This window comes from Giraffa tippelskirchi, chromosome 9 (genome assembly GCF_054371585.1).
Source record: "Giraffa tippelskirchi isolate mGirTip1 chromosome 9, T2T-mGirTip1v1.2.pri, whole genome shotgun sequence".
In the NCBI taxonomy this organism is placed as follows: Eukaryota; Metazoa; Chordata; class Mammalia; order Artiodactyla; family Giraffidae; genus Giraffa; species Giraffa tippelskirchi.
In genome coordinates, this window is record NC_137283.1 from 134,519,745 (window position 1) to 134,546,614 (window position 26,870).

The window sequence follows — 26,870 nt, forward strand, 5'->3', positions numbered from 1 at the left end:
GAGTCGGACACGACTGAAGCGACTTAGCATAGCATAGCATGATGATTAGCAGTGAAGTCCATTTGTTTATCAGCTGGACTACTATACTACTAATTAGAAAGGTCAGTGTATTTTTCAGATCCTATGTACCTTAATACAAGAGTCTCCAACCCCTGGGCCACCGACTGGTACCTCCTGTCAGATCAGCAGCAGCATTAGATTAGAAATAAAGTACACAATAAATGTAATGTACTTGAATTATCCTGAAACCATCTCCCTCACTCCCAGTCTGTGGAAAAATTGTCTTCCATGAAATCTGTTCCTGGTACCAAAAAGACTAGGGACTGCTGAAATACACTAAACCGTCTAACATATCTAATTGTACTTGTCATACTGTGAACTATGATGGGAAGGATTTTATAGGGAACTATGATGGAAGGATTTTATTTCTTGACTTAAAATTTAGATGATTTACTGTCTGGATTTTAAATGATCTTTGCCTTCTTTGACAGGAAGAAATGGACTAAAGATCTCACTCTTTCTATTTTTTTCATGGTAAGTAAAAATTGGAAAGGTAGATGGAGCCTCCAGTATGGTTCTGAGCCACTTCAAAGCCCTGCATTCACATTTTGAATTTTCTAACTATTCTTCTCTGTAAACTGCCTTAATACTTTCTAAAAGCAAGTGGGTCAAAATAATAGATACTTTAATCCGAAGTTCTACTCTTTAGACTTAAACATTAGTTAATGATTACCGTGATTAGGCTCTATGCAATTAATCAAATTCCCGTTTTTTAAAAAATTTACTTTTAGTTGGAGGATAATTGCTTTACAATGTTGTGTTGTTTCTGCCATACAACAACATGAATCGGTCATAAGTATACATATGTCCCCTCCCTCTTGAACCTCACTCCCACTCCCTACCCTATCGTACCCTCTAGGTTGTCACAGAGCATTAATTAATTAATTCCATATGTATGCATTAATATATGATATTTTTCTCTTTGTGACTTAACTTCACAAAGTCAGATGGTAAAGAATCTGCCTGCAATGTGGGAGACCTGGGTTCGATCCTCAGGTTGGGGAGATCCCCTGGAGAAGGGAACAGCTACCCACTCCAGTATTCTGGCCTGGAGAATTCCATGGACTGTATAGTCCATGGGGTCACAAAGAGTTGGACACGACTGAGTGACTTTCACTTCACTTCGCTCTGTATATCAGGGTCTAGGTTCATTCACCTCACTAGAACTGACTCAAATTCATTCCTTTTTTTGACTGAGTAATATTTAATTGTACATACATACCACAACTTCTTTCAAAGTTGTATATATACTTCATCTGTTTGTTGTATATACAGTTCATTTGTTGACAGACATCTAGGTTGCTTCCATGTCCTGGCTATTGTAAATAGTGCTGCAGTGAACATTAGGATACATATGTCTTTCATTTATGGTTATCTCAGGGTATATGCCCAATAGTTTGATTGCTGGGTCATATGGTAGTTTTATTCCTAGTTTTTAAAGGAATCTCCATACTGTTCTCCATAATGGCTGTATCAGAGTCCCACTTTATCTGGAGAGTTTGGTGGCAGATGACATAGCACTAATGAATCATTAATTGGCCAGGAGAAAGGTGGGGTCACAGGAAATACTCCAAACGCCAAGAAGTTGAAACTTAAAAATTCTTTGAAGAATACATTTAAATTAGAAAACAGATATAGCCAGTAATGTATATCTGCTTCTCATAGGGGCAGAATCAGTTTACATAAACTTTTTATTTATTTAATTTTTACTGACATAAGTGATTTACAATGCTGTGTTAACTTCAGATGTACAGCAAAGTGATTCAGAATAAAAAATAATCCCTTTTAGATTCTTTCCTATTATAGAATTGCAAGATATTGAGTGTAGTTCTCCGTGCTATACATAGGTCTTTGTTGGTTATCTATTTTATATGCAGTTGTGTATATATTTTAATCCCAAGCTCTAATTTATCCCTCCCCCACTTTTTCCCTTTGGTAACCGTAAATTGGTTTTCTGTGAATATATTTGTGTTTTATAAATTAATTTTATCACTTTTTTAGGTTCCACATATAAGTGATACCATATGATATTTGTCTTTGGTTTACTTTACTTAGGGTGATAATCTCTAGGCCTAGTCATGTTGCTACAAATGACTTTATTTCATTCTTTTTTAGGTCTAATATTCCATTGTGTGTGTGTGTGTGTCTGTGTGTGTGTGTGTGTGTGTGTGTGTGTGTATCTTCATCTAGTCATCTGTCAGTGGACATTTAGATTGCTTACATGTCTTGATTATTGTAAATAGTGCTGCTGTGAATATCAGGGTGCATTTATCTTTTTGAATTAGGATTTTCTCTGGATATATTCCCAAGAGGGGGATTGCTGGATCATACAATAGCTCTATTTTTAGTTTTTAAAGAACCTCCATACTGTTCTCCATATTTGCTGCACCAATTTACTACTAATTGTGTAGCAGTAAATTATAATTCTACTAATAGTGTAGAAGGACTCCTTTTTCTCCACACCCTCTCCACCATTTAGTATTTGTAGACATTTTGATGATGGCTGTTCTAAACTAGTGTAAAATGATACTTCATTGTAATTTTGATGTGCATTTCTCTAATAATTAGTGATGTGGAACATCTCTTCATTTGCCTTTGACCATCTCTGTGTTTTCTTTGGAGAAATATCTATTTAGATTTTCTATTCATTTTTAATTTTTTTTTTTTTAAATATTGAGCTATATGAGCTCTTTGTATATTTTTGAAATTGATCATTTGTTGGTGGCATTCTTTGCAAGTATTTTCTCCCATTCTGTAGTTTATCTTTTCTTTTTGTTTATTGTTTCCTTTGCTGTGCAAAAGCTTTTAAATTTAAGTAGATTCCATTTGTTTATTTTTGTTATTTCCCTTACTCTCAGAGATGGATCCAAAAATACACTGGTACAATTTATGTTAAACAGTATTCTCTGCCTATGTTTTCCTCTAGGAGTTTTATATTTTCCAGTCTTACATTTAGATCTTTAATCCATTTTGCAAGTATTTTTGCATATGATGTTAGAGAATGTTCTAATTTCATTCTTTTCCATGTACCTGTCTGGTTTTCCTAGTATGACTTGTTGAACAGACAATCTTTTTTTCCATTAGTATATTCTTGTTTCCTTTTTCATAGATTAGTTGACCATAGGTGCATGGGTTTACTTCTAGGCTTTCTATCCTGTTCCATTGATCTATATGTCTATATCTGTTTTTGCTCTGATATCATATTGGTTTTATTTCTGTAGCTTTTTAGTATATTCTGAAGACGGGGAGCCTGATTCCTCCAGCTCCATTATTCTTTCTCAAGATTTCTGTAGCTATTCAGGGGCTTTTGTATTTTCATACAAATTTTAAAATTTTTTGTTCTAGTTCTGTGAAAAATTCCATTGGTATTTTGATAGTAATTGCATTGAATCTGTAGATTGCCTTGGGAAGTAAGGTTATTTTAACAATATTAATTCTTTCAATCCAAGAACATGACATATTTTTCCATCTGTTTGTGTCATCTTCAATTTCTTTCATCAGTTACATAAGCATTTTAATAGCCTCTTTGAGTATTCTCCTAAATTTTGGTAAGAAGGAGAATTAACATGGACACTGTTACATTGAAAGGGGTCAGGGAAGGGATTTTTTTTTTTTTAAGTAAAAGCAATTTAGAAGATTCAATTTAAAAACAGTCTTATTTATACACTCTATGAAGTCTATGTGAAAGTTTCAAATCCCTGTAATAAAGTCCTCGTGTGTATGTGTCATCAGGCTTTGAGGGACACAGTGTCTGGGCTAGCAAAACCTTTGGCTTAGGTTCAGATTACAGTATTTTTGAAGTGTCTCATAACTCCAACATTCTTCTACTACATTTGCATTTCCTTGATTTTGGGCAAGTTAATGTTTCTTAGACCAAGAGTTAACTAAAAAACTTTAAGAATAATTGTTCCAATAACTTTCCTAGTTTTTATTTTAATAATGATGTAACTGATTGTATGCATCCATCCTCAGTCGCTGTCACATTTGACAGTCTGTGACCCCATAGGCTATAGCCTGCCATGCTCCTCTGTCCATGGGATTTTCCAGGCAAGACTATTGAAGTGGGTTGCCATTTTCTTCTCCGGGGGATCTTCTCAACCCAGGGATTGAATCCTCATCTCCTGCATTGGCAGGTGGATTCTGTACCACTGAGCCATTAGGAAAGCCCCTAATGTCATTAGTTGCACTTCGTTAAGAAGTAAACTGAGGAATATTACACTTTTTTAAGAGTTTATCTGAGCATGTGTGCATATGTGTATGCTAAGTGGCTTCAGTTGTGTCCAACTCTGTGCGACCCCACCAGTTTCCTCTGTCCATGAGATTCACTAGGCAAGAAAACTGGAGTGGGTTGTCATGCCTTCCTCCAGGGAATCTTCCCGACCCAGAAATCGAATCTGCATATCTTACGTCTCCTTCTCTGGCAGGTGGGTTCTTTACCACTGGTGCTGCCTGGGAAGCCATTTATCTGAACATACATTAATTCAAATCAAGCAGCATCAAACCAAAAGTAGTTAGGAGAACCCCTCCAAAAGGAGCAAGGGGCAAGGATTTTATAGGGAGACTCTAAACCAAAGCTAAGACATGATTTGATTGGTGATAGCTTAAGTGGTGGCCTTATTTGGAAAAGCCTAGTTGGCTATTTGTGATTGGTTGCTCCTAACTTTTATTGTTTTGGATTCCAGTGCATTGACTCTAGCTTTGGTTCAGGTTCATTTATGTAGGCTGCTGAGGTAGTGGAGACACATTCGGTGTAACGGCTTCCTTGTTTAAATACTTAACAACATTATAGACATAAGATGTGTTTTGGCATCACTAGAACTGTGATTTACACTATGAATATGGATAAGACTAGAATTCAAAACTCTGTGACATATTGTTCAAATGTAAACATCATATAACATCATTTCTGTAAACCATATGCTCTGAACAAAGTTTATTTGTTTTAAGAATCTTCAAGAAATCCAGAACTATTAAAACTGTGTATACTGAAAAACATATAGCATCTAACTTCCCTATTGCAGAGCTATGGATTTAGGTCAAGAAAAGGATTACAACTATACAAAATCTGGAAATCATTGTCATGTGCAGCTGAATTTGAGATGTGGTGATCTTGACAAAAAGCACGTTATCTATGTTTAAAAGATACGGAAACGCTTTAGAACTGTATTTTGTCACCACAATCAAAAGACATTTCATCATGTGCTTTCTTCTTATCTTGTAGCAGGAATGATAACTATTTCGAGGTTCAGAAGTCAAAAACTCAAAATCCCCCTTACAAATATGACAGTTTACTGATATTGAAACAGAAAAGCTTGCAGTTGTTACTGTCTTCACATATTTGTTTCTTCATGCATTATTGATTGGTTTTTATTCAAAGAAAAAGCTAACTCTTTCTTTAAAAATACAGCATATTTCTCACATTCACTTTTTAGTTTGGGAGGAAAATTACAAGTCCATTTGCTGAAACTTTGTTCCTGATATTTTTTTTTTTTGCTGATTCATTGGACTCAACTTGATGTCTTCTGTAATGTGTTTCCCTTCATGGCTTTCTAGATGTCCTTCTGAACAGGTCTTTACATGAACTATATTTGTTCCTGGAGAAGGTAACATGACCACACAGATTTGGTCAAAATAATGAGCATTCCTTTAAAGGCCAACTAGAGGAGAAAGGTTTTGCTCAGCACATTTTTATTAAGATGTAACTTCCTCTCTCTCTTTCTCTCTTGCTCGCTCGCTCTCTCTTACTTTTTCTTTTTTCATGAAACGTCAAATCATTCCTTAGGATGAGAAACTCACAGACTAAAAATGTAAGGCTTTCTTTGTGTCGGAGGAAATTTTGTCATTTAAAATAAAATAGCTGTTACCAAGTAGTACAACCTTCCTGAGTAGTTCATTCCTGGGACTGTTTGCATATTTTCCCAGTGAGCTGGCGCGATAGGCAGCAGAACCTATTTATAACAGGCAAGAAGAGCTATTAAACTATTTGGGCTGGGGTAAGAATAAAAGCTGCAAGTGATTGGTCAAAATTTCAACGTGCCCCTTCCCAGCAAGCATCCGTTGCCCTTTTGGGGGAGATGTGGCTGTATGTCAGGTTTGTGACAGCTCGACTCAGGAGCAGTGTGTGATGTGAAAAGGGAAACAGTTGGATTGAAACCATACATGGTGAAGTCAGAAAGATGCTCTTTCTTGACCTGTTACTAAAATATGCTGGGGTTATTTCAGTCCCTGAGGAATAAATAGAACTTGAGGTACTCTAGAGGATAATGTAAAAGTATGTGAGAGGACTTTATGAATTTTCCCAGGAAATGCTTCTCAGCCAATTATATTTTAGGTTTCACTCTGACTTTAGAAAACATTATTCCCCTGCAAAAAGGTCTGAGCACTTTGGGAGTGCACACAGACTAACCTGCTTCTTTAAAGATGTGAGAGAGGTTTCTACCTAAACTCAGGATTAAAGCACAGAAGCAAAAACCAAAAGAAACTAAACCACAGCTAAAACCCCAAACAAGTGCAAGAAGATACTGTAAATTACTTGGTAACTAGTGATAAACTACCCAGAATCATAGAATATTTGACCTGGGCAGGATACTAAAAACCCTTTAGTCCAAACTCTTCTTTAGATGAAGAAAAAAAAAAATGAAAATAACGTCATAACCTAGCCATTTATAGCAAAACTGGAGTCACTTCTCATGGCTTCCTATCTCCCAGTCCAAGAGTGCCCTTCCTAGGGAAATGCAAATCAATAGCAAAAATTTGCAAATAGAAAGCCTGTCTACAAGGTGTTGGAGCAATGTAGTCTATTGGAACTCCTTGACTTGTCGAGCCCATGGCCCCTGGGCTGTGTAGCAGCCAGAAATAAGCCTCAGCATCTTGGTATTACAAGTACTTATGTTTATCTGGTTTGATTACTCCCAGGAAGAATAAAGAAGCTGGATATTTTCAGGAACATATAGCCATTCAAACTAAAAGGGGGATGGTGCTGGTATTGTGAAAAAATAAAGACAGTTTAGGCAGTTAAGGAAGATAACTGATCAGAGGAGTCAGTCTTCTCTGCATTTTTAGCTTTATTTATGAAACATTGAGATATTCTCTTTGAATTATATTAGCATTTAATAATGTGAGAATTGGTCTGTTTTACTATAACCTGTCTTCATAGCTAAGCCTTTTCTGTTGTTTGGTCACTAAGTTGTGTCCGACTCTTTGCGATCCCATGGACTATAGCCCATCAGGCTCCTCTGTGCATGGGATTTTTCAGGCAAGAATACTGGAGTGGGTTTCCATTTCCTACTCCAAGGGGTTGAACCCACATCTCCTACTTTGCAGGTGGAGTCTTTGCTGCCTTATTTCCTAGCAAAATTGTATGTGAGAAATATACTTCCTCTCTATGAGAGTGTTTATTTAAATTAGTACTTTGAGCTCTCATGCAGACACAGACTTATTTATGTCTGTGAGAATCTCAGCATCCAAGAAGTACATCCTACTGGAGGATAATTCTTGTTATTGGTTTCATCTGGTTTTCATGCCAAGGGACAACAGAGAGGAACTTTTCTTCTAATGTGACACTGATAAGCCATCCAACTTAGACTAGAAAGCAATTATTGTAGTTAAATCAAGTTGTGTTATGAATTTGAGACTTAACTCTGAAAGTCTTTCCTAAGCTTTCCTTTTCAGTACCTTAATGGAAGAAACACCTTTAGAAGAAAGGTGAAAGGAAAATCTGGATCAAGCTTTCCGTTACTCTGCGTTTAATCTTAGCAGGTTTTTGAGTGGATCAAGTGAAATAATATACATAAAATTAATACTGTTATTATAGATTTTAAACATTAACTTGTGGAAATTTATTTTAAATGATAATATTAAATATTTAAAGGGGTAAAATGTATCAGATAATTATAATGACACATGCGTCACATTATCCACTGACCTGGGTATGTCCATCAATGATTTCACATCATCTTCTCAACCCTATGGGAGTAACTACTATTTCTGTTTTGAAATGTGAAAATTAAGGCTCAAAAAAGTCATGTAACTTGTATATGGCAGGCCCACAGATCTTATGACTCCAGAATATATGCTTCTGACCATTTGATTCTACTCCCTAAAATTAAACTCCTACTTTTCATTGTATCACAGAAAAATTTAGGAGATAACTTTGTAACTCTGCTGATCGTGTATTAATTTTATCAGATTCTAGTTGGTTTTGTTTGGTTGTCTTTTTTTTAATGAAAAATCTTAGAACATTTAAACTATCCTATGTTTTTTTATGAAGAGAAATCAGAGCAAAGCAGACTGTCAGCAACTGGCAAGAATCAGTGATTCATGTGAGAGACTATTATCTCTGGTGATAATAGAGACTGCTGGGCTAAGAGCCTAGGGACAGGAATCTGCCTTATCCAGGCTGTGAGATTTATGTAAACAATATTACTGAAATACATTGTCTACCATTCCTTTCTACCTCTAAAATTCTATCGTTCTCTTGCAGAACTTTCCATTGGAACATCTGACTATTTCTTTAAAAGGCATACATACTTTAAATCACAGGGGAAAACATAGTGGTATCAATATAGAATTAAACGCACACTTGAGTTCTATATTCCACTGAAACATTATTTCTCAGAAAAAAAAAAAAACTATCAGCGAACTGATAGTAATATTACCAAGGCAAAAATATACTAATATAATATTATAAGACAATCTGATAACTACCAGGGTGGTGTAAGAAGAGACGAATTTACCTAATGGAGAAAGTGAGGCTTGATTTTGGGGAATAGTTTTTGAACATCTCTCCTCCATAGTCATTTCCTAATGGCAGCTTTATTGCAGGGTCAACGCTTTGGAAATTATTTAGCTTATAGTTACCCTGAAAGTGTTCTGCCTCGAGGGTTAAGTCATTTGGAACTTCAGCCCAATTCTGCTGACTCTACATTCTGTTCTTTTTATTTTTCTATCATTCTCCTTCTCATTTCATAAATCTAGAGTAAGAGGGCATAAATTACTCAGTCTTGGTCAGCTACCTAGTATCAAAAGTGAAACCAGAACCTAGGGGGATGTATTACTACTAAATATGCAATGATAAAATAACACCTCTTACTCTGAAATGTTTTAATTTAACACAATAAGGACTTGTGTAGACATGACGCTTGAAACTTATCCTATATTTCTGGGTTCAATTACTGCATACACCAATTGCAGATATTTTTTTGTTTGTAGGCATTGAGTTTGTGCAGCCCTCTTTTTGCCCTTATTTGTTAGAGAATTTCAGCTTGTAAATAGATCATCTCTGCTAGAAAATAAGCGGGTCATTAGGATCAATTTCTAAATGAAGAATGCTAAATCTTATTCATTTCTGTACACACAGAAACACAAAGTAAAACACAAAAGCACACATAAAAGTTTACTTAAAACATCTAGTTATTTCTTACATTTTTAGACCTCAGTCTGCTAAGAATGTTTCAGGACCTTTCATGCTAAAATTGAGAACCAGTTGAATTAGGAAATTCCTGATTCTCTTAGCAAAATGAGAATCTTGTGACTGAGCCAAGAAGGTAGTTTTTTTAGTACTAATGCCATGGACAGCTTTGTTCTTGGTATCACATTGCATCTCAGGAGCTTCTACCCTTCACCTAGCAGCAATAACTTAATGAAGGAAGCTTGTAGCTACAAAGAAAACACAGAGTAGGTTTGCAAATCATGATAATGTTATGTGTATGTTGTACTGGATATCACTCACCAAGAATTCTGCACACATTTCATTTTTAGGACGGGAAATTTCTATTTAGTCTATGGCTTTTTATGTGACTGTCAGCCAGTTCCTTACTCAGAAGCTGATGATGACTTATTTTTCTATCTTGATTATTTTCTTGGGATTTTTGGCCATCCTGTTTAGGCTCCTGCTGCTGGCAGGTGGGTCTCATCAGCATCCAAGCGATGCAGAATTGAGATGCTTCATAAATGACTGCCCAAGGATGTTTGAGACATCTTTGAAGAATTTTTTTTAAAAGATTCTTGCCACATTTGTCTGAAGCCTTTTTAAAAATATGTTTCTTTTCACATATGAGACTAATTTTGCTCATTGCTTATAAATATAACTTATAGTTGGCTTTTATCCCTTATTCCCTATATCACACAGTAAAAGTTTCATAATGTGCAAGCATGAAGACTTGTTGCTATGGACTGAATGCATGTCTCCAACTCCTCCATCTATATGTTGAAATCCTAACTCCCAATGTGACAGTATTTGGAAATGGGTTATTGGGGAGATAATTAGACTTAAATGAGGTCATGAAGATGGGGCTCTCATTATGGAATTAGTGCCCTTACTTGGAGAGACACCATAGAACACACTTTCTCTCTCTCTCTCCCTCTTACCCCTGCTCCCCTGCCATGTGAAGATAGAGGGGAAGACAGTCATCCATAAGCCATAAAGAGAGTTCTCACCAGGAATCAAACCTTGCTGGACCTCAATATTGAATTTTGCAGCTTCCAGAACAAAATTTATTTCTGTTGTTTAATCCACCTAGCTTATAGTATTTTATCATGGTAGCCCACATTGACTAAAACACTTGTCATACAGCAAATATCAATATAAATATGATTGGTTAGTTTGATTTATAAGGTAGTCAAGATTAGTCATCCATTTAAAAATCCACTTGCAGTTAACCGCACAAAAATCAAGAGGTTTTACTTGTAGGGTAATTTACCATATTTGCTGTTCAGTGGCTCCGTCATGTCCAACTCTTTGCAACCCCATGGATTGCCATACACCAGGCCTTCCTGTCTATCACCATCTCTTGGAGCTTGTTGAAACTCATGTCCATTGAGTTGGTGATGCCATTCAGCCATCTAATCTTCTGTTATCCCCTTCTCTTCCTGCCTTCAATCTTTCCCAGCATCAGGGTCTTTTCTAAAGAGTTGACTCTTTGCATCACGTACCCAAAGTATTGGAGCTTCAGTTTCAGCATCAGTCCTTCCAATGAATATTTAGGGTTGATTTCCTTTAGGATTGACTGGCTTGATCTCCTTGTAGTCCAAGGGACTCTCAAGAGTCTTCTCCAACACCACAATTCAAAAGCATCAATTTTCTGGTGCACAGCCCTCTTTATGGTCCAACTCTCACATCCATACCATATTATGTCGCCCTAACACTTTTGGAGGGCTTCCCGTGGTATCTCAGCAGTAGAGAATTCACCTGCAATGCAGGAGACATGGGTTCAATCCCTGGGTCAGGAAGATCCCCTGGAGAAGGAAATGGCAATCCACTCCAGTATTCTTGCCTGGGAAACCCCATCAACAGAGGAGCCTGGCAGGCTACAGTTCATGGTGATGCAAGTCAGATACAATAGCAACTGAACTACCACCACTACCACCAAAACTTTCAGGTTTCTCTAAACAGACTAGAAGACTCCTTTCTAATAACTTGTATATTTTCTTGCATTTCTTATATGGACAACCATGCCATTTACAAATAAAGAAAATTGTTTTGATTTCTGTGACCTTGACCATTTTATTTAATTTTCTTGTGCTATTAAATTGTCTAGCACCCTCAGTGTATTGCTGAATAAAAAACAATGTGCAGTAGCCTCATATGATATTTGCAGGACACTTTTGATAGAAAAGACCTTTATCTGGTTCAGTATATTCCTCCTCTAGTCTTCTTTGCTAAGTTTTAGTTTATCTACATGAATGAGTATTGAATTGATTTTCATTACTTAGTGGGAATGTTCTTTGTTAATTATCCTTTAAGGGGTAGGTTACATTTCACTGCATTCTGAGAGAGATCATCACTTTTTTCAGGAGTGGATTTTTCTGTAGCTTTTCCTTGTTTCTTATCTGAGTCCAGTTAGGCAGTTCAGGACTGAAAAAAGAGTGCCACAAAATTGTGGACCCCTACTTCTTCTACCTGTTTCCTGTGCTTTGTGTGGCCTTCATTCCTTAAGTCCAGGATGATCTCTTTAATAATAACCCTTGCATCTGCATTACAGCCAGCTGGAAGGACTATGCAGAAGAACAAAAGACACCCATCCTTTGTAAAAACACAGCTTTCTCTTCTAATACTCCAGGGGCCAGAACTTACTCACATGTGCCCTCTGGGTACAAGAGAGGCTCACTTTACTGATTTCTGCTAGTTCATATTTCCTGTATTCTATTTTATTTTGGAAAATTCAATCATTTACTCTCTAACTTTGTGAGTCAAATGTTTAACTCATTTATACTTAATCTTTCTAGTTTCTTAATAAAATTATTGAGGGCTATCAATAAATGTTTCTTGAGAATCACTTAGATATGTTTAAGTTGTTCAAGTCTGTATATTTTATAATATTCATTGCAAATTCTACTTAAAGCCATTAGTTATTTAAAGGGTGTGTTTTTAAATTTTTTGTAATTTAAAAATACATTCTAACATTGATTTCCTATAGAATTTGGCCAGAAAACGTGAAATATATGCTGTAGGTGTTTTAGTATTTATTGAAGTTGCCTTTTCATTTAATATATGGTCACATTTTGCAACTGTCCCTTTTGTGCTTGTATTCAATACAAACTTCTCTGTTTGTATTCTCTATTTACTGGATTCATGAGTTCTGTCAGATTTAGCTTATTAAACATGTCACTTAGACCTTCTATACAGGTTTTAATTATTTTCTGCTTAATTTCTGCTTACTTCTGATAGAGGTATGTTAAAAATTTCCCATTGATTTTGGATACATGCATTTTTCATTGTATTTCTGAAGGTTTTCTCATATTTATTCACATATAAGTTATTGACTTTATTTAATAAGTTATTGACTATTGTATCTCTATGTGGATTTTTTCTGTTAATTTTTATGTTAAATTCTCAATGTATCTCACATTAACTGTGCTAAATTAACTTTACATCTTCATTTTCCTGTTATTTGTGTGTGTGTGTCTTTGTTGTCAGAGTCAGTGCCCTGTTTTTAGTGTCTGTTAGGAAAAAGAGTACGTCAAGGCTGTATATTGTCACCATGCTTATTTAACTTATATGCAGAGTACATCATGAGAAACGCTGGGCTGGAAGAAGCACAACCTGGAATCAAGATTGCTGGGAGAAATATCAATAACCTCAGATATGCAGATGACAACACCCTTACCAGAAAGTGAAGAGGAACTAAAAAGCCTCTTGATGAAGGTGAAAGAGGAGAGTGAAACAGTTGGCTTAAAGCTCACCATTCAGAAAACTGAGATCGTGGCATCTGGCCCCATTACTTCATGGGAAATAGATGGGGAAACAGTGGAAACAGTGTCAGACTTTATTTTTTTGGGCTCCAAAATCACTCCTGATGGTGATTGCAGCCATGAAATTAAAAGACGCTTACTTCTTGGAAGGAAAATTATGACCAACCTAGACAGCATATTAAAAAGCAGAGACATTACTTTGCCAACAAAGGTCTGTCTAGTCAAGGCTATGGTTTTTCCAGTGGTCATGTATGGATGTGAGCGTTGGACTGTGAAGAAAACTGAACGCCAAAGAATTGATGCTTTTGAACTGTGGTGTTGGAGAAGACTCTTGAGAGTCCCTTGGACTGCAAGGAGATCCAACCAGTCCATCCTAAAGGACATCACTTCCTGGGTGTTCATTGGAAGGACTGATGTTGAAGCTGAAACTCCAATACTTTGGCCACTTCATGTGAAGATTTGACTAATTGGAAAAGACCCTGAAGCTGAGAAGGATTGGAGGCAGGAGGAGAAGAGGATGACAGAAGATGAGATAGCTGGATGGCATCACCGACTCGATGGACATGAGTCTGGGTAAACTTTGGGAGTTGGTGATAGACAGGGAGGCCTGGCGTGCTGAGATTCATGAGGTCGCAAAGAGTTGGACACAACTGAATGACTGAACTGAACTGAACTGAAAACAGAGTTAGCTGGATTTTTTAAAGAATGATTTAATAATTTCTTTTAATCGGTCAGTTTAATGCACTTGCTTTTATTATGTTTACTGATTTATAACATCATACTTTCGTTTTATTTTCCATACAAACATTTTGTTTGTTTATTTGTCCTATTTTTTTTTTTTGGCATTTTATTTGATTAAATTTTTTTAAAAATATGCCTTTATTTCCTTTGCTGATTTGGAAACTATAGATTATAATTCTTTTCTTTTAGTGGACGTTCATTAAATCTGATGCTATTCAAACTATATAAATAAGTACACATTTTTCTAACAAACCTCAAAGTTATTGAAAATGTCTATACTTCTCCTGTGAACGATATGGATCTCAGTTTGTTTTATCTATTCACACAACACCTAATCCCATAATCGTCCTTTTTAACTATTATGTAGAATTTTATCTATCAGTTTGAAACTAGCAAATACATTTAAGCTTTTACAATCTAATTTTTTTAAATTTACCCTTATTCTTGAATGATAGTTTAATTAAGTATAGAATTCTAATTGAAGGTCAATCTCAATATCTAGAAGATATCACTCCATTATGTTACCCAGTCTATTGTTACTGATAAGATTCGTTCTGTCTTTCTGAATGTTTTGCACTTTTAGTTAATCCTTTTTTTCTTTCCTTTTTAAAAAGAATTTTATATTTTTTTCTTGAAACACTGTATGTGGTTTGCTTTTAATGTGTTTAGATGTGAATTTATTTCTATCGTTTCTACATTTTACATGGTGTGCTTTCAATATCAGAACTCGTATCTTTTTATCTAGTAGTTACCACATCAATAGCCCTTTAGTCAGTAATCCGGGTTCCCATATTGACAACATATTGATTAGTTTATGTTCTCTCCAGGTGAGTGAAAAATGAAAGTGTTAGCTGCTCAGTCATGTCTAACTCTTTGTAACCCCATGGACTGTAGCCCATCAGGCTCCTCTGCCCATGGAATTCTTGAGGCAATATTGGAGTGGGTAGCCATTCCCTTCTCCAGGGAATTTTCCCAACCCAGGGATCGAACCCAGGTCTCTTGTATTGCAGGCAGATTCTTTACTATCTGAGCCACCAGGAAAGCCCCACTCTAGCTGAGTAATTGTGCTAAATTTGGAAAACAAGCCATTATTCTGTAGGGGCCTGTCTCAATGTGAAAATAAACTATGTTACCATCATTTGTGATAGGTTGTTACAATAATGGTCCTAGTGAATGATACTCAGGTATCCATACCCTTATGTAGTCCCTTCCACATTGACGTTGATTGGGCTTGGACTTTTGACTTGCTCTGCCTAATAGATTCTCAGTAAATATGACATAATCAGAGTCTTAATACATGATTGTGCACTGGGGCTGGCCCTGTGGGAAGTCTGAGATAACAGTGTCATAAAGACTCATAGTCTAGCTTCTCCCAGGATGATCTAAGTCAACCCTCTAGATGAATGTAGTCATAGACAAAATGAGAAGCACCACAAAGCCAACATTCAGAAGTATGAAAAATAATAAATTCTTATTGTTTTAGGATGCTAAATTTAGTTAGTTAATACAATGTCTGACTTTCTTAACCTTTCTTTCCCCAATCGTATGTTCCAAATTCCATACAGACTTTTTTATACTTAGTTGAGATGATGGCATACATACAAACTATTCAATCCTTTGTTCCTTATGACTAGTTATTCCCAGAAAACCATAGTTACAGAACTTATGTAGGATATCCAGGGTCTCAAATTGTGGATAAAAGGCGAAAACATATTAAATATATAAGTAAAACAGTTTTCTTAGGGCTGCGAAAGAAGATAGTGTTTTTGTGGGTAGAATAGTGTCCTTTAGAAAATGCCAATGCTCTGAAAAAAACAACAAGCAGATGTTGGTAGGTAAAGCAGAGACTGTGAATCATGCTTACTGTCTGAATTTTCCTTCCCAATGGGATGCAGTCCAAATTTTACATGGAAAAGGCGCATGATTGCCTTTCATTACACAAAGAGCTTCAAGTCATACTTCCTTGGAAGCCATTTGACTTCAAAGATAAACTTCAAGTTAGTCATTTGCTGGCCTTAAATCAGGCAGGGTAGATTTTATGATTTGTAAGCAACCAGCCTTCTGATTGAGTTCAGGCCAAACATTTGAATGGGTGTCCCAGGTTGCCTTAAGTGCAGACCCTTAAAAGCAGACCCTCCTCATTTTTTATTAATAGTGTGTCTGCCTCTCTTTGGCTCAAGATTATTCCAATTTGAGGCTAAAGAATGTATTCCAGGAACTGAGTAAATTTTATCAAAATAAAGAGAGAAGCAATCTTTTACTGAGAACCTGATAATTTCTGGGGAACCTGTTTAGAAAGTATAGAAGCTAAGCCACTAGTTATGCCCACTCAACCTAAAGGCTCTTTATTTTTAAGAAATACTTTTACAAAAAGCTGATGTTTGGAGATGAAATCAATAAATTTGTTTGGAATACAATTTTAAAAAATTCACTCTACCAAAGTAAGCAATCTGATTATCATTTTTGAGGAAACACCAGAGGTTATTAAAGAAGAGAAATGCATAATGAGAACTGGGACATTTTTCTATTTTTTCCCTATGCATTGTGTTTTAGGATAACCCCAGTGATTACCACGGGAAGAGACTGCATAAGAAGAGCAAGTTTGAGAGTTTCAGAATCATGAATCACTTGAGTAGATTAAGCTAAAGACTGCTGTTGTTGGAGGGTTCTGGAAACAGGAAATGTTCTGTTTATTGGTATGAGTCTTAAATATGAATGGAGACAAGAGGTATATAATATCAGGCCAGATGAACACACAGTACAGTTTTGAGTGTAAAGAGGTGGCTAGGAGCAGCATTTAGACTTGAAGTCAGCTCAGAGTAGAGTTTGAGAACAGAGCCGTGGATTAAGGTTCTAATTCCAGGTTGATGAAAAAAGAAATTAGCAAGACCAGAATCAGGACAGAGCCTGGGAATTATGTCTCTCAATCTGGATTGAGGAGACAGGTTCACATAACAGCTCTACTGACTTATAACTGTTGCTCCTAGGCTGCCAATATTTATTACTCACTTTTAGGACTTTTTTTGTGGTGTGGTTATACAGTGCAAGAAAGTATAAGAAATTCTTTTGAGAAGACAGCACATTAAAGAAAGATGTCTTTTCTCCTTGGACCATATTGGGGGCACCTTGTAATTGCAGCTTTGAGAAAGATTATCAAAAGGATATCATACAACCCAATTACAAGCACTGAAATTGAAGCTGTGATCAAAAATCTCCCAAAAAACAAAAGCCCAGGACCAGATGGCTTCACAGGAGAATTCTATCAAACATTTAGAGAAGAGTTAATGCCTATCCTTCTAAAACTCTTTCAAAAAATTGCAGAGGAAGGAACACTTTCAAACTCATTCTACAAGGCCACCATCACCCTGATACCAAAACCAGACAAAGACAACACAAAAAAAAGAAAACTGCAGGCCAATATCACTGATGAATATAGATGCAAAAATCTTCAACAAAATTTTAGCCAACAGAATTCAGCAACACATCAAAAAGCTCATACACCATGACCAAGTTGGATTTATTCCAGGGATGCAAGGCTTCTTCAATATACATAAATCAATCAATGTGATATACCACATTAACAAATTGAAAGATAAAAACCACATGATAATCTCAATAGATGCATAAAAAGCCTGTTACAAAATTCAGCACCCATTTATGATTAAAACTCTTCAAAAAATGATCATAGAAGGAACCTACCTCAACACAGTAAAGGCCACATATGATAAGCCTACAGTAAACATTACTCTCAATGGTGAAAAACTGAAAGCATTCTCCCTATGATCAGGAACAAGACAAGGGTGTCCACTTTCACCACTATTATTCAACATAGTTCTGGAAGTCCTAGCTACAGCAATGAGAGAAGAAAAATAAGTAAAAGGAATCCAGATCAGAAAAGAAGAAGTAAAGCTCTCACTGTTTGCAGATGATATGATACTGTACATAGAAAACCCTAAAGATAGTATCATAAAATTACTAGAGCTAATCAGTGAATTTAACAAAGTTGCAGGATATAAAATCAATATACAGAAATCACTTGCATTTCTATATACTAACAATGAAAAATCAGAAAGAGAAATTAAGAAATAAATCCCATTCACCATTGCAACAAAAAGAATTAAATATCTAGGAATAAACTTACTAAGGAGACAAAAGGACTGTACACAGAAAATTGTAAGACACTAATGAAAGAAATCAAAGGTGGCATAAACACATGGAGAGTTATTCCATGTCCCTGGGTAGGAAAAGTCAATACTGTGAAAATGACTATACTACCAAACACATCAATATTGTAAAAACGGCTATTCCATCGAACACAATCTACAGGTTCAGTGTGATCCCTATCAAATTACCAATGACATTTTTCACAGAACTAGAACAAAAAAATTCACAATTCATATGGAAACACAAAAGACCCCAAATAGGCAAAGCAGCCTTGAGAAAGAAGAATGGAGCTGGAGGAATCAACCTTCCTGACTTCAGATTATACTACAAAGCTACAGTCATCAAGACAGTATGGTACTGGCACAAAAACAGAAATATCGACCAATGGAACAACATAGAAAGCCCAGAAACAAACCCATGCATCTATGAGTACCTTATTTTTAACAAAGGAGGCAAGAATATGCAATAGGGCAAAGACAGCCTCTTCAATAAACGGTCTTTTACAGCTACATGTAAAAGAATGACATTAGAACACTTCCTAACACCATACACAAAGATAAACTCAAAAATGGATTAAATACCTAAATGTAAGACCAGAAACTAAAACTCTTAGAGGAAAACATAGGCCGAACACCCGAAGACATAAATCAAAGCAAGATCCTCTATGACCCACCTCTTAGAGTAATGGAAATAAACACAAGAGTAAACAAGTGGACCTGATTAAACTTAAAAGCTTTTGCACAGCAAAGGAAACTATAAGCAAGGTGAAAAGGCAACCCTCAGAATGGGAGAAAATAATAGCAAATGAAACAACCGACAAAGGATTAAGTTCCAAAATACACAAGCAGCTCAACAACCCAGTACCAGAAAAACAAACAACCCAGTCAAAATGTGGGAAAAGGGCCTAAACAGATATTTCTCCAAAGAAGACATACAGATGGCTAATAAACACATGAAAAGATGCTTAACATCACTTATTATTAGAGAAATGTAAATCAAAACTAGAATGAGATATCACCTCGCACCAGTCAGAATGGCCATCATTAAAAAGTCTACAAACAATAAATGCTGGAGAGGGTGTGGAGAAAAGAGAACACTCTTTCGCTGTTGGTGGGAATATAAATTGATACAGCCACTATGGAAGACGGTATGGAGATTCTTAAAAAAACTAGGAATAAAACCACCACATGACCCAGCAGTCCCACTCCTAGGCATATACCCTGAGGAAACCAAAATTGAAAAAGACACATATATCCCATTGTTCATTACAGCACTATTTACAATAGCTAGGACATGGAAGCAACCTTGATGTCCATCAACAGATGAATGGATAAAGAAGTTGTGGTACATATACACAATGGAATATTACTCAGCCATAAAAGGAACACATTTGAGTCAGTTCTAATAAGGTGGATGAACCTAGAACCTATTATGCAGAGTGAAGTAAGTCAGAAAGAGAAAGATAAATATCGTATTCTAATGCATATATATATGAAAATGGTACTGAAGAATTTATTTACAGGGTAGCCATGGAGAAACAGACATAGAGAATAGGCTTATGGACTTGGGGAGAGGGGAGGAGAGGGTGAGATGTATGGAAAGAGTAACATGGAAACTAACATTACCATATGTAGAATAGATGAGTGAGTGAAAGTCACTCAGTCATGTCCGACTCTGTGACCCCATGGACTGTAGCCCACCAGGCTCTCCTCTGTCCATGGGATTCTCCAGGCAAGAATACTGGAGTGGGTTGCCATTCCCTTCTCCAGGGGATCTTCCCAAACCAGGGATCAAACCCAGCTCTCCTGTTTTATCTTCTTTTAGTTTTGCCTCCTTTTTGTCTTTACCTACTGGGGTCTTTGGGAACTATGCATATGTGTAACAGCATCTACCATACGTCTTCATTTTGCTTAGGCTGGATTTGAAGAGCCAAAACAGGAAAACACCTGGAGAGACCTGAGACTCTCACAGAGAAATAAATTACAGCTGCTGTTTCTTTTCGCTTTCCTTTCCTGTTCTTTATTACTTATTTTTTTAAAATGTAATCTCTCCTTTTATTAACCTTCATCATTTCATACTGTAAGAAAGTGAAATTACTAAAGGCAAATAACCTTATGTATCTGCTGAATGCGAAGAGAAAAGGCCATGGTATAGATGAATGGATTAGGAGGGATGCACCTAACTCTAGGAGTTTACAGTTGGTAAAAATTCAGACTTTGTTGTACAATAAGTATCATTATGTGTTACACAATGACTGGGTACTGATTGTTTGCAGTGACACAAGCATAAGCAATCCTTCAAAATCAAGTATAAATATAACAAGAAAAAAGCAATATGGAAAAATTCAGAAATGTCCATCTATTGCTATTTCTTGAGTGAAACTCTACTGATCAGTAGTTGGATTCCCCAACAAAATGTGAAAACAAGAGAATTTTAGAAAGCAGAAATTTTAAAGAAATGAAAGCTGTGCAAAATGCATTGCAGTCCTTCACTATATAGTTCATAAAGATGAAAAAAAAGAATTCTAGGCTGTTAATTAATTCATAATTCTGGAAAATATTTTTCCATACAGTGAATCAATAACAATAACTGTTACACAGTCTCTCTCCCTTGCTGTCTTTATGAGAGACCCTTATCACAAAGTCTTCCCTGGATAGTCTCTGTGCCACCATTTGCTTCCAGTTGCTTCACAAGCCACTCTTAACACACACCTGGAAACTATGTATAAAATCATTTAATGTGTACTAATGATATGAGCATTTACACATCTAACCAATACATATTTAACCAAGATAATCCTTTAAACCATGATCATATGAGAAAGTGACATTACATCAATACTGCAGACAACTATTTTTCCCATGATCTATGGAATATTTTTTCCTTGGACAAATTCACCTCTTTCAGAAATATGCAAAGTTCAATGCAAAGGAGTGACAATAAAGAATAGATAGTAGAATAGATAGCCAACAGGAATTTGCTGTATGGCTCAGGAAACTCAAACAGGGGCTCTGTATCAACCTAGAGGGGTAGGATGGGAGGGAGATGGGAGGGAGGTTCAAAAGGAAGGGGATATATGTATACCTATGGCTGATTCATGTTGACGTTTGACAGAAGACAACAAAATTCTGTAAAGCAAGTATCCTTCAATTAAAAAAAAAAGGCTATCACATGTTAAACCTAGAAGTTTGGCATAAATCTAGGGAAGAGGCCAGAGGCAAAGAGATACACGAGGAAAAGCTTAGATGTAGATGACCAACAGCCAGGCTTGCTGTAGAAGTACAAGTATCAAACATGACCCTACCAAGACTGCATTGACAAGATACTCCCAATAGCCAATGAAAACATGGGCAGGGGGAGGACTAAGTCTATTTGAAGTTAGAATTATATGTAAGACACTTAGAAATGAAATAAAATGCAGAACATATTTGGGAAGGGAAACAAAGTAGGAGTCAATGATTTTTAAACTACTTATGATTTGGAATTTAAAATGCCAAAATAAACATTCTAAAGGATATTAATACAATAATGTCATTTTAATTCAAAGAATGTTTAGTTTTAAATGTTTGTACGAATGTCAACTGCTTCCTGAATGTTTATGAAAAGGAAGAAGTTGCTTTCCAACACACCATGTCACCTCTGAGCCCCGACAGTAGCTTAAAACAAGACAAAAAAAAAAACAAGTATGCCACTACTACCTTTTCTTAAAAAACACAGAGCCACATTTTATGGTGCATTCAAATTTCATTAACATCTTTCTTGCCTTTAATACACATGCCTCCAACTTAATTTAAGCAGGTTGGTCAGTTAACTTAGCATCCAAATAAAAAATTGGAGCTGGAAAGTGATTATGAAGTAGAAAAACAAATCCTGGGAATGTCAATGGCTTCTTAAGAATAGTAGAGAAGTGAGCTCATTTAATGACAGAATAAGTAATGGCAAAGTGATAAGAAAGCTCAGAAAGCTGCAGAGGACTAAAGTTGTTTAGACTCCAAATTTATCAGAGTATTGAATTAATTTTGTTGTGCAGGTTAAATGCTATCTCAAGAAAAAGCCCCAATTACTTCACTGCACTGGAATTTTAGTTTATCTGTTGTGATTTGCAGGGGGGTAGACCAGGAGTTTCCTTGTTATAATGCTGTTTATCCCAACTGGGAAGCTGGGAGGAGGAGAGACAGGGAGAAGCACAGACTATTATCATTTCAATAAGGAATCCAAATAGCAAGTAACTCGCTTTCTACAAAAAAAACAACCTAAAATAGTTCTAAATTTTTGTCATGCCATGATTGGGACTCTGTTGTAGTTCAGCTTAAATTGTGTGTTCCTCCAAACCCTGGGGAAGTTCAGATATGATTATTCTTTCAATCATTATCCAATCAATATCCTGTAATTTTGGTATCTGGAAAGAAATATATGATATGAAGTAGAAGAGAATAAAGATGAATTTGATATAAGGTCAACCATTTTTTTCTGTAGTATAGGGTAGCCACATAACATTTTCAAACAGGGGTAGATTTAAATACCCTATTAACACTTATACTAAGACAACAGGAGTAAGGAGGAACGGTCCTGGGGAAATGGAACATATAGTTAGGTGAGTTATGCTGCTGCTACTGCTGCTAAGTCGCTTCAGTCGTGTCCGACTCCGTGCGACCCCATAGACAGCAGCCCACCAGGCTCCCCCGTCCCTGGGATTGTCCAGGCAAGAACACTGGAATGGGTTGCCATTTCCTTCTCCAATGCATGAAAGTGAAAAGTGAAAGGGAAGTCACTCAGTCATGTCCGACTCCTAGCGACCCCATGGACTGCAGCCTACCAGGCTCCTCCGTCCATGGGATTCTCCAGGCAAGAGTACTGGAGTGGGGTGCCATTGCCTTCTCCGTAGGTGAGTCATAGAGACACACATTTCCAAGTCTAATATATTACTTCTTTAGTTTTTATATGTCTAAATAGCTAAATATAACTTGAATGTATCTAGCCTTTACAAAGCATAAGCTATTATTATTCAAGACTGTTTATCTTTGTGAGAATATTTGATGCATAAGCCTTGTACCCTTGATCTTATGAGGAATAAAACTCATGATTTTTTTTAAAAAATTAAGGTAAATAATTGTGAAATAGGTAATATAAAGAGATCTAAGAGATCACACATGTACAGATTTCTACTGTATAAGTAAGTTTAATTAGTCATGGGAGAGAGTAACCTATAAGGAACTAAGGGCTTCATAAAGGATAAACAATCCAATCTATTCATAAATAACAGATTAAACTTTAGATCAATAACTATCATAGAAATGCATTACGGTGAGTTTCACTCATAATAGTGTCTGCCCCTTTAAATATATTTTAAATTAAACCAACTTAGGCTTTAACTTCTTCAGTGGTAAGCAGGAGTTCCTCATTCAAAAACTGGAGAAACTCATCTAGTATCACAAGAGGAAAGAGAATGTATGATTTGGGTTAGAACCAAATGCCATATTCAAGCAAATATAAACCATTGTTCCTTGGGACACTTTTCACCCCTTCCCAGTATTGAAATTGTTCTGCAATGCCAATGTCTTTCTGAATTTTTTCACCAATACATTGCTGCATCCTTTTCATAGTATTCTTATATTTGGAAAAGTGTGAACATTGAACCCATTAAGTGTGAGTCTCCCCTATGAGAATAGGTGGTACAGGTCAGCTCTCTGCTTTCCTCTCCCCAATAGTCTCCCCACCTTGGGTTTCCCCTCCTGGTCCTCTCCCTGGAAGATGGCCCCCCTTCTCTTCACCACTCTGACCACCTATTTCTTTTTATAGATTTTTTTTTTTATAAATAGAGTTCTATCTTCCTGTTTCTTTCCCTTCTTTTCTTTGAGACTGATCAATCAATCATTTATTGTATGTAGTTTTCCCAAAATGGAACGGGAAGAATTGTTCCTTCACTAACTGCATTTTTGTCAAGAGCTAATCATGTTCCAAGTACAGAGATTAGCAGTGAATAAAAGGGGCAGAAATCCCTGCCCACATGACTTGTATAGGATAAAACAAAGCCATTTTTTCAGGTTCATTAAAAGGTGAAATGTATATAAAACAACTGTTTCTAGCTTTAAGATTGTTGTTGTTCAGTTGCTCAGTCGTGTCCAACTCTTTGTAACCCCATGGACTGCAGCACGCCAGGCTTCCTTGTCCGTCACCATCTCCAGGAGCTTGTGCAAACTCATGTCCATTGAGTTGGTGATCCCATCCAGTCATCTTGTCTTCTGTCATCCCCTTCTCCTCCTACTTTCAATTTTTCCTAGCATCAGGGTCTTTTCTGATGCGTTGGCTCTTTGCATCAGGTGGTCAAAGTATTGGAGCTTTAGCTTCAGTCTTTCCAGTGAATATTCAGGGTTAATTTCCTTTAGGATTGACTGGTTTGATCTCCTTACTGTCCAAGGGACTCTCAAGAGTCTTCTCCAACACCACAGTTCAAAAGCATCCCTTCTTCGCTCAGCTTTCTTTATGGTCCAACTCTCACATCCATACATGAGTACTGGAAAAACCATAGCTTTGACTAGATGGACCTTTGTCAGCAAAGTAATGTCTCTGCTTTTTAATATGCTGTCTAAGTTGATCATAGCTTTTCTTCCAAGGAGCAAGTGTCTTTTAATTTCATGGCTGAAGTCATCATCCACTCCAGATGAAAAGTTTGCATCCAGCTCCAGATTTTGGAGCCCAAGAAAATAAAGTCTGTCACCGTTTCCATTGTTTCCCGATGTATTTGCCAGGACGTGATGGGACTGGATGCCATGATCTTCATTTTCTGAATGCCGAGTTTTAAGCCAACTTTTTCATTCTCCACTTTCACTTTCCTCAAGTGGCTGTTTAGTTCCTCTTTGCTTTCTGCTATAAAGGTGGTGGTGTCATCTGCATATCTGAGGTTATTGAGCATTAAGATTAGGCACCTTTACATCATTCCCTGGCATTCATTTAATAGGATATGTTGTATTTATATGGCATATATATATATATGTGTGTGTGTGTGTAAATGCATACCAAAGTTTGGAAATAGCAATAATAAAATAGGTTCATTTTGCATGTATGTGTCTGTGTTTCGTGTATGTGTATAATGATTGAAGCCCAGCTCCCTGGGGCAGCATGCTCCAGGGGAGGTGAGTGACCCCAGCTCCGTGTGAGAGGTGGCATGCCCTCTGCCCCAGGCAGCTCGCTTCATCACTATACACAGTCATTTGCTTTTGGTACTTAATGGGGTTTTGTGTTTGTATTTGTCACAATATAAAATATATTTCTATGACAGCACATACAAGTTTATCTTACCCTCTTAACGACTGCTTGGTAACCTTGTCTCTATTGATGGAAACATTTTTCAGTGTTTCAAGCAATGCTGCATTAATCTTGTACATGTCTTTTCTACAGATCTGAGTATTCATGTGGGGTAGACTCGCAACTGCTAAGGCAAAAGAGACGGTTACATTATATACAGAAAAATACCACCTACTATAGGACGTACTTCAGCATCCTGAGAAAACCCAACTCAGGGGAAAATTGTAGGGCATGAGAGAAAATTGTTTTGATTTATTCAGGATCTGGCTGTACTGCCACTTTAGCAGAAGCAGATATCTGTTGTGTCACCTTTACAACGGATAATAAATGTATGGAACACAAGAAATGAGTGTGTACATCCAGGGGTTGTGATAAGAAAGGATAAGAAAATGGAGACAGGGAAATTTCCTTTTTCTTTTCCTTTCTGTACTATTTTAATGGTTTATAACAGGTGGTATTCATTTCATTTAAAATTAAGTAAAATTTCAAAAACCATGTGCAAAGAAAACTATTTTTTCTATATTCTATCAGTGAAAATGATATGGCTTCATTCATCTAAGAGAAATAACAGGGACCAGTTGTTTGGGAGTTTTCTTGGTTTTTATGATTTTTTTTTTTTAAGTAAAGTTTAATTAAAGAGCTGCTTCTAAAATCTTTAGGGTAATAGGAAAGAGTTTGCCCAAGTATCAGCCTTTTATACATGTGAAATGAAAAATAAATTTAAATTACCTCTGAAACCCAATCCTAGTTTTCCCAGATTAGCTTTATAGCTCTTGATCTGACAATTAACAGTACATCGTTTTTGACATAATCTCTGTGTGTGTGTGTGTGTGTGTGTTTGTGTGTGTATGTTGGGGGTTTGGGGAGAGAGGGAGAGAAATAAAGAGATTTCACAAAGGCTTTAAAAAAGCACTTTTTAAGAAAAGTATATTTGGTTTTTCTCCGTGGACAGTCCATGGGGTCTCAAAGAGTCGGACAAGACTGAGTGACTTTCACTTTCACTCGCTTTTTCTCCATTATGTCTATTGAATGTAGATTGTATTGCTAGAGTATCCACTGATGTGTTACTGTATTTGTTGGGTGGTTAAAGGATGCTAAAAAGTGGATCATTTTCCTTCAGTGAGAAAGAGCAGTTGAGGATATCAAAATCCAGGATTAGTATCAAACTAAATTGCCCCACCAAGTGTATTATCTGTATATCCCAGACATCACTAATCGTACATCTCAGCCAGACCTGCCATGCTCAGAACCCAGTCTCCCTTCACCTTTAAAATTCATCCCTCCTCCCCCCCCCCCAGCATTCTCATTAGATATCACCCCCCAGGGAACAGCATCTAGTAGATTGTTTAACTTCTCTGAGTACAGTACACAATGAAGTATAAGTGGCCTGTTTACTTTTTGCAAGGGGA

At 36.5% G+C, this 26,870-nt stretch overlaps 1 long non-coding RNA gene across 5 annotated transcripts in view; it reads left to right on the forward strand.

Moving 5' to 3' along the window:
* LOC145521746 (uncharacterized) overlaps nucleotides 1-26,870 on the forward strand; it is a 300,074-nt gene that overhangs the window by 132,069 nt on the left and 141,135 nt on the right. The window contains exons 4-5 of one of the 5 annotated variants that reach the window (XR_014065651.1): nucleotides 492-534; nucleotides 13,064-14,215. The exons of 1 other annotated variant lie outside the window; for it this stretch is intronic. This is a non-coding gene — a long non-coding RNA (uncharacterized LOC145521746). Of the gene's footprint in view, nucleotides 1-491; nucleotides 535-12,976; nucleotides 17,400-26,870 lie in introns of those variants that run through there. 3 more of the 5 variants (XR_014065654.1, XR_014065650.1, XR_014065653.1) reach the window with 3 other exon arrangements.